Below are 8,302 nucleotides of genomic sequence, written 5' to 3' on the forward strand. Positions count from 1 at the left end.
AAATTTCTAGCAAGAGGGTAAGTTTGGCACCATGCATTAACATACTTAGGGGAGAAAGCCACCTATATATACTGTATCCCCTTTCAAAAGTGGCATTTTAAGAAATGCTATGCTCTTACTAATGTTTTTGTAATGATGCAGTCCCGGGCACTGAGTTTTATTATGGAACCTTCATTCCTCATCCAACATATTCAGTCGTCTTCATTTCTAATTTTCCCTTTGGGCCACTCAATGTTGGGATGAGTGTGGCTCTGTCCAGGTTCATACTTGGCATTCTCGAGTGAACAGGCATTTTCTCTTTTCTTTTCTTTTCTTTTCTTCTCTTTTCTTTTCTTTTCTTTCCCTTCCTTCCTTCCTTCCTTCCTTCCCCCCCTCCCCCTCCCCCTCCTTTTCTTTCTTTTCCCTGGGCTCCAGTATTTATTGTTCCAGGAAGTTAACTGGAAGGTAAGCTAAAAAGAATTTTGCTGGGAAGACTTGCACAACATTTACACAAACCCATTTCCTAGAATGTGCTCTGAGAAAAGACTGCGTGGGAGAATAAGTAAGAGAAACATTTCATTTGCCTCTCTGTGTAGGAGTGAACAGGCATTTTCAATGCTGTGCTACGGTGACTCTGTGCAGAAGCCTTTGAAACTTGCTTCTGGGGTGGTTTCTCTTTCATTCCCCATGTCTGCTTCAGCTGGAAGATCAAAGCTGGTTCTGATAACTGGACTCCTAGAACCCTAGTGAAAATCATTCTTCTACTGTAGGCTGCTCCTTAATACAATAAGCTGTGCAGTTTGGGTCCTGGGCATCTAAAGCTATGTTAAAAGCATGTATAATTGATGGATCACGTATAGAGTAGCCAGCTAAATATTCTCAGCTAAGTAGGAATTTCTGATAAACAGATACGTCTGAGCGTATCCCAAATACTGTGTGAGACGTATCTAAATACTAAATTTTTGTTGTTTTTTATTTGAAATTCAGATTTAATTGGGCATCCTGTATTTACATTTGCTCAGTCTGGCAACCCAAATCTTGAGCTAACTGGACACCATGTGGTGGGGATGACTCTTCAACCCAAGGACAGGCACTTAAGCCAAAGGTTGTCCCTTCCACACTTTCTTCCTTGGCACTGAATGGACAATGCCTTTTGGAGCAAACTGGTCTGCTTAGCTAGGTGCTGCTTAGCTAGGCTTGGAAACCACATCAAGCTGGAATCTCACTAGTGCCCTGTGGCATAGGTGGAATGCAGCTCCCTTGCAGTTTAAGGGTGCTAAATATTGTTCCCACCACCAATGCCTTAGGAGGTCTGACCCCACCTCAGTCTTTCCTGAAAACCCTTGTTTCACTGAGAATCAAGGTCATGCTGCACCAGCCTTAGCATTAAACCCTTCCCGTGAAGATGGTGGACTAGGAGGATGCAGGGTTCCTGTCTCTGCACAACTAGGGCACCTACCAGGCACTGGTGGGGGGCCACAGACACCTAAGGGGACAGGAGAAACCCCTGAGCAACCGGCTGCACCACAGCTTGCAGGATCTAGGTACCCAGGCCAGGGGTTGGGCCTGAGCTCCAGCAGTGGGAGCGCCAAGTCCCAACCACTGGACTGACAGAGAAACTCAGACCCCAGGGAATATTAATCAGAGCAAGGTCTCCCAGAGGTCCTCATCTTGGCACCAAGACCTGGCTCTACCCAACTACCTGCAAACTACAGTGCTGGAGGCCTCAGGCCAAACAGCCAGTAAGACAGGAATAAAGCCCCACCCATCAAAAAAATAAGATGACAAAATATATATATATGTAACAGATGAAGGAGCAAGGTGAAAACCTACAAGACCAAATAAATGAAGAGGAAATACCAACCTACCTGAAAAAGAATTCAGAGTAATGATAGTAAAAATGATCCAAAATCTCAGAAGTAGAATGGAGGCATGGATTGAGAAATTACAAAAATGTTTAAAGAAAGACCTAGAAGAACAAAAGAAGAAACAAACACTGACAAACAACACAAAAACTGAAATGAAAAATACACTAGAAGGGATCAATAGTAGAATAACTAAGGCAGAAGAGCAAATAAGTGAGCTGGAAGATAGAATGGTGCAAATAACTGCTGAGGAGCAGAGTAAAGAAAAAAGAATGAAAAGAATTCAGAGACCTCTGGGACAATATTAAACCAACATTCGAATTATAGGGGTCCCAGAAGAAGAAGAGAAAGAGTAAGGGTCTGAGAAAATATTTGAAGAGATTATAGTCAAAAACGTCCCTAACATGGGCAAGGAAATAGCCACCCAAGTCCAGGAAGCACAGAGTCCCATACAGTATAAATCCAAGGAGAAACATACCAAGACACATATTAATCAAACTAACAAATATTAAATTCAAAGAAAAAATATTAAAAACAGCAAGGAAAAAGCAACAAATAACATACAAGGGAATCCCCATAAAGTTATCAGCTGATTTTTCATTAGAAAAATCACTCTCTGCAGGCCAGAAGAGAGTGGCAGGATATATTTAAGCTGATGAAAGGGAAAAACTTACAGCCAAGCTTACTCTACCCAGCAAGGATCTCATTCAGATTCAATGGAGAAATCAAAAGCTTTACAGACAAGCAAAAGCTGAGAGAATTCAGCACCACCAAACCAGCTTTACAACAAATGCTAAAGAAACTTCTCTAGGTGGGAAACACAAAAGAAGAAGAAAACATACAAAAACAAACGCAAATCAATTAAGAAAATGGTAATAGGAACATACATATCGATAATCGCCTTGAAAGTAAATGGATTAAATGCTCCAACCAAAAGACACAGACTGGCTGAATGGATAAAGAAACAAGACCCATATATATGCTGTCTACAAGAGACCCATTTCAGACCAAGGGACACATACAGACTGAAAGTGAGGGGATGGAAAAAGATATTCCATTCAAATGAAAATCAAAAGAAAGCTGGAGGGCTTCCCTGGTGGCGCAGTGGTTGAGAGTCTGCCTGCCGTTGCAGGAGACACGGGTTCGTGCCCCGGTCCGGGAAGATCCCACATGCCGTGGAGCGGCTGTGCCCGTGAGCCATGGCCGCTGAGCCTGTGTGTCTGGAGCCTGTGCTCCGCAACGGGAGAGGCCACAACAGTGAGAGGCCCGCGTACCGCAAAAACAAAAACAAAAAGCTGGAGTACCAATACTCATATCAGACAAAATATAAAGACTGTTATAAGGGACAAGGAAAGATACTACATAATGACCAAAGGATCAATCCAAGAAGAAGACATAACAATTGTAAATATATAAGCACCCAGCATAGTTGCACCTCAATATATAAGGCAAATGCTAACAGCCATAAAAGGGAAGATCGACAGTAACACAATAATAGTGGGGAACTTTAACACCCCACTTACACCAATGGATAGATCATGTAGACAGAAAATAAGTAAGGAAACACAAGCCTTAAATGACACATTAGACCAGATAGACTTAATTGTTATTTATAGGACATTCCATCTGAAAGCAGCAGAATACACTTTCTTCTCAAGTGCACACAGAACGTTCTCCAGGATAGATCACATCTTGGGTCACACATCAAGACTCAGTAAATTTAAGAAAATTGAAGACATATCAAGTATCTTTTCTGACCACAACACTATGAGATTAGAAATTAATTACAGGAAAAAAACTGTAAAAAACACAAACACATGGAGGATAAACAATATGTTACTAAATAATGGATCACTGAAGAAATGAAAGAAGAAATGTAAAAATAGCTAGAAACAAATGACAATGAAAACATGTTGATCCAAAACCTATGGGATGCAGCAAAAGCAGTTCTAAGGGAGAAGTTTATAGCAATACAATCCTACCTCAAGAAAGAAGAAAAATCTCAAATAAACAATCCAACTGTATACCTAAAGCAACTAGACAAAGTAGAACAAAGAAAACCCAAAGTTAGTAGAAGGAAAGAAATCATAAAGTTCATAGGGGAAATAAATGAAATAGAAATGAAGAAAAGAATAGCAAAGGTCAATAAAACAAAAAGTTGGTTCTTTGAGAAGATAAACAAAATTGATAAACCTTTAGCCAGACTAATCAAGAAAAAAAAGAGAGGACTCAAATCAATAAAATCAGAAATGAAAAAGGAGAAATTACAACTGACACCACAGAAATACAAAGGATCATAAGAGACTACTACAGGCAACTATATGCCAATAAAATGGACAACCTGGAAGAAACGGACAAATTCTTGGAAAGGTACAACTTTCCAAGATTGAACCAGGAAGAAGTAGAAAACATAAACAGACCAATTACAAGTAATGAAATTGGAACTGTAATTAAAAATCTTCCAACAAACAGAAGTCCAGGACCAGATGGCTTCACAGGTGAATTCTATCAAACATATAGAGAAGCATTAACACCTACCCTTCTCAAACTCTTCCAAAAAATTGCAGAGGGAGGAACACTCCCAAACTCATTCTACGAGGCCACCATCACCCTGATACCAAAACCAGACAAAGATATCACACACAAAAAAGAAAATTACAGACCAATAGCACTGATGTACATAGACACAAAAATCCTGAACAGAATACTAGCAAACAGAATCCAACAACACATCAGAAAGATTATACACCCTGATCCAGTGGGATTTATCCCAGGGATGCAAGGATTCTTCAACATATGCAAATCAGTCAATGTGATACAGCATATTAACAAATTAAAGAATAAAAACCATATGATCATCTCAATAGTTGCAGAAAAAGCTTTTGACAAAATTCAGTACCCATTTATGATAAAAACTCTCCAGAAATTGGGCATAGATGGAACCTACAAGGCCATATATGACAAACCCACAGCAAACATCATTCTCAATGGTGGAAAATCCAAAAGCATTTCTTCTAAGATCAGGAAGAAAACAAGGATGTCCACTATCACCACTGTTATTCAACAAAGTATTCGAAGTCCTAGCCATGGCTATCAGAGAAGAAAAAGAAATAAAAGGAGTACAAATTGGAAAAGAAGAAGAAAAACTGTTACTGTTTGCAGATGACATGATACTATATATAGAAAATCCTATAGATACCACCAGAAAACTAGAACTAATCAATGAATTTGGTAAGGTTGCAGGGTAAAAAATTAATGCACAGAAATCTCTTGCATTCCTATACACTAACAATGAAAGATCAGAGAGAGAAATTAAGGAAACAATCCCATTTACCATCACCACAAAGAGAATAAAATACCTAGGAATAAACCTACCTAAGGAGGCAAAAGACCTGTATGCAAAAAACTATAAGACACTGATGAAAGAAATCAAAGATGACACAAACAGATGGAGAGATATACCTTGTTCTTGGATTGGAAGAATCAATATTGTGAAAATGACTATACTACCCAAAGCAATCTACAGATTCAGATTCAGTGCAATCCCTATCAAATTACCAATGACGTTTTTCACAGAATTAGAACAAAAAATTTCACAATTTTTATGGAAACACAAAAGACCCCGAATAGCCAAAGCAATCTTGAGAAAGTAAAACAGAGCTGGAGGAATCAGGCTCCCTGACTTCAGACTATACTACAAAGCTACAGTAATCAAGACAGTATGGTACTGGCACAAAAACAGAAATACAGATCGGTGGAACAGGATAAAAAGCCCAGAGATAAACCCACGCACATATGGTCACCTAATCTATGACAAAGGAGGCAGGAATATACAATGGAGAAAAGACAGTCTCTTCAATAGTTGGTGCTGGGAAGACTGAGCAACTACATGTAAAAGAATGAAATTAGAGCACTCCTTAACACCATGCACAAAAATAAACTCAAAATGGATTAAATACCTAAATGTAAGGCCAGACACTGTAGAACTCTTAGAGGAAAACTGGAAAAACTCTCTATAACATAAATCACAGCAAGGTCTTTTTTTTTTGATGATTTTTAAATTTTGCATTCCATATATTATCCAGTCTCACATGCTCACAGGATCAGCAATTACAATAGCCACCTTGTCTCCCAGGTCTGAAAATGGCAAGACAGCCACAGCTGCAGCCAAAGGCAATGCACTGATGTGCTCACGAAACAAAAAATTGCGCAATTTTCCTTCATTTTTCTTAAACTAATGGCTGACGCTAAGGCTCACTGCTGGAGAACGGAAACCCTTTTCTTCTTTATGCCTCAAGCTAAAATGTTAAACTTATCGGACAGGGCGGACAAGGTCTCTTCAATAATTAATTGCGCACACACACGAAAAATCCTTTATGTTGCATAAATATTTCGTTACACAGGGTACAAAAATACTTTCACTTTTTGGTTGGTTTTGAAGTTTGGAAATAATGAGGAGCCATGGCAAGGATGGGGTGCGCCGTGGAGAGGTAAGCGAAATTGGGCAGAGAAAGGCTTTTCCTAATGGCTGTTGGCCCATCTGAGAGGGAGGAAGCAGAGGACCCCGATTTGAAATGACCAAGAAAATGCTGTCTTGGTTGGTTGGTCCTTCCTGTTCAGCCTGGAAGTGTGTGGATGATGGAGGGCACCAGCCGCCGGGCGGAACTGGCTGCAAGACTTGGTCCACACTGAAGCAGGGTGGGTGCAGGAGAGGGGGTGAGGGGAGAGGGGCAGGGAATGATGAACCATTAGTGGGCAGGACTTGTTGCTATGGTGACAAAATGTGAGAACAAACTGTACACTCACATATATACCAGTTTAAGTGTCTTAATTCATGCCAGGAAAACATGCAAAATTAAACGCCTCATTTCTTTGAGGCGGGGCTGTGGAAACAAATTTGGACTGGGGGTCAGGCCTTGCTGAGTCCCAACGAGACCTCCGAGCTGGGTCTGGGTGTCCTGGTGAGAAGGCCCCTGAATCCTGCTGTGAGGCCTTGGAGAGGGGCTTTGGGGCAGGACAGGGCTGAGGAAAAGGAGAGAAAGGAAACAAAACAGTCCACTGAGTCGGGCTTAAAACTCAGTCTTTGGAGGGAAGCAGCAGCTCTGCACGGGCCGCCTGGGGGCAGTGGAAGCTCAGGGTGGCTTCCTCCCCACTGGGGCGGGGGCTTCGAGCCGTGGTGACCAGACTGAAGAACTAACAGAACTGATGATATTTCCATTCTTGCTGGGTGGTATCAGAGGAAGGGTACCAGTGCACCTGACCATGTAGGGCGGCAGCGGCAGCAGCAGTGGTGGCTGGGTAGGTACACGTAGCATGTGAGATGGCTGGGGTCAGCTCTGTGGTGTACAGAGGGTAGGGGGCCCAGGCATCTAGGGATGCGGGAATCAGAGTGGCCCCCATCAGGTCATAGGGGTATTGTGCGATGAAGTGTGCTCCTAGGGCGGGGTGAGCATTGGTGGGATTTGGTGTAGCCATTAGCTTGTTCTTGGCCATCTTGGTGTTGGCTTTGGCAAACTCTCGCCTCAGGGTCTGCGGGTTCTCGGGGTCAAAGCGAATACCATTCAATGCATTCTTGGCTGCTGCTGTTCCTGCCCGGCTGTCAAAGATCACAGAACCAACAGGCTGTCTCCATGTGAGCTTGATCAGGGACCCTTCATACCCCTGAATGGCCTGAAGAGCAGGTAGAGTTCTCTGGGTTTAATATGCACAGGGAGCCCACGTCCGGACCTCCTCCTCCTCCGGGGGCCGCTGGAGCCCGAGCCCGTGCTGGTGCTGTGCTCGCCGCCTGGCTTTGGGCTGCTCATGCTGCGGGGGTGGAGCGGAGGTGGGAAGGGGCGAGGGGAGCTGGGCGCTTCGGGGTGAGGGGCTGTGGGGGGGCAGCCGCAGCGTCGGACTGGGTCACATCAAGTTTGGCGGGTGCAAGAGGTGGGGAGTGGGTGAGGCACTGGGAACCAGAACCCACAGCACGATCCTTTACGACCCACCTCCTAGAGCAATGAAAATAAAAATAAGTGAATATGACATAAGTTAACTTAAAAGCTTTTGCACAGAAAAGGAAACTGTAAACAAGATGAAAAGACAACCCTTAGAATGAGAGAAAATATTTGCAAACGAAGCAACGGACAAAGGATTAATCTCCAAAATATACAAGCAGCTCATGCAGCTCAATACCCAAAAAAACCAAACAAGCCAATCCAAACATGGGCAGAAGAGCTAAGTAGACATTTCACCAAAAAGACACACAGATGGCCAAGAGGCACATGAAAAGCTGCTCAGCATCACTAATCATTAGAGAAATGCAAATGAAAACCACAATGAGGTGTCACCTCACACTGGTCAGAAGGGCCATCATCAAAAAGTCTAGAAACAACAAATGCTGGAGAGGCTGTGGAGAAAAGGGAGCCTCCTGCACTGCTGGTGGGAATGTGAACTGACACAGCCACTGTGGAGAACAGCAT

At 42.7% G+C, this 8,302-nt stretch overlaps 1 pseudogene; it reads right to left on the bottom strand.

Annotated features, from left to right (window-relative positions):
- Positions 1 to 7,020: 7,020 nt before the first annotated feature.
- LOC113628462 (RNA-binding protein with multiple splicing 2 pseudogene) lies at positions 7,021 to 7,648 on the bottom strand (annotated as a pseudogene).
- Positions 7,649 to 8,302: the final 654 nt, after the last annotated feature.

This window comes from Aethalodelphis obliquidens, unplaced genomic scaffold, assembly GCF_003676395.1.
Source record: "Aethalodelphis obliquidens isolate GAN/ISIS:26980383/991018 unplaced genomic scaffold, ASM367639v1 scaffold23, whole genome shotgun sequence".
Lineage (NCBI taxonomy): Eukaryota > Metazoa > Chordata > Mammalia > Artiodactyla > Delphinidae > Aethalodelphis > Aethalodelphis obliquidens.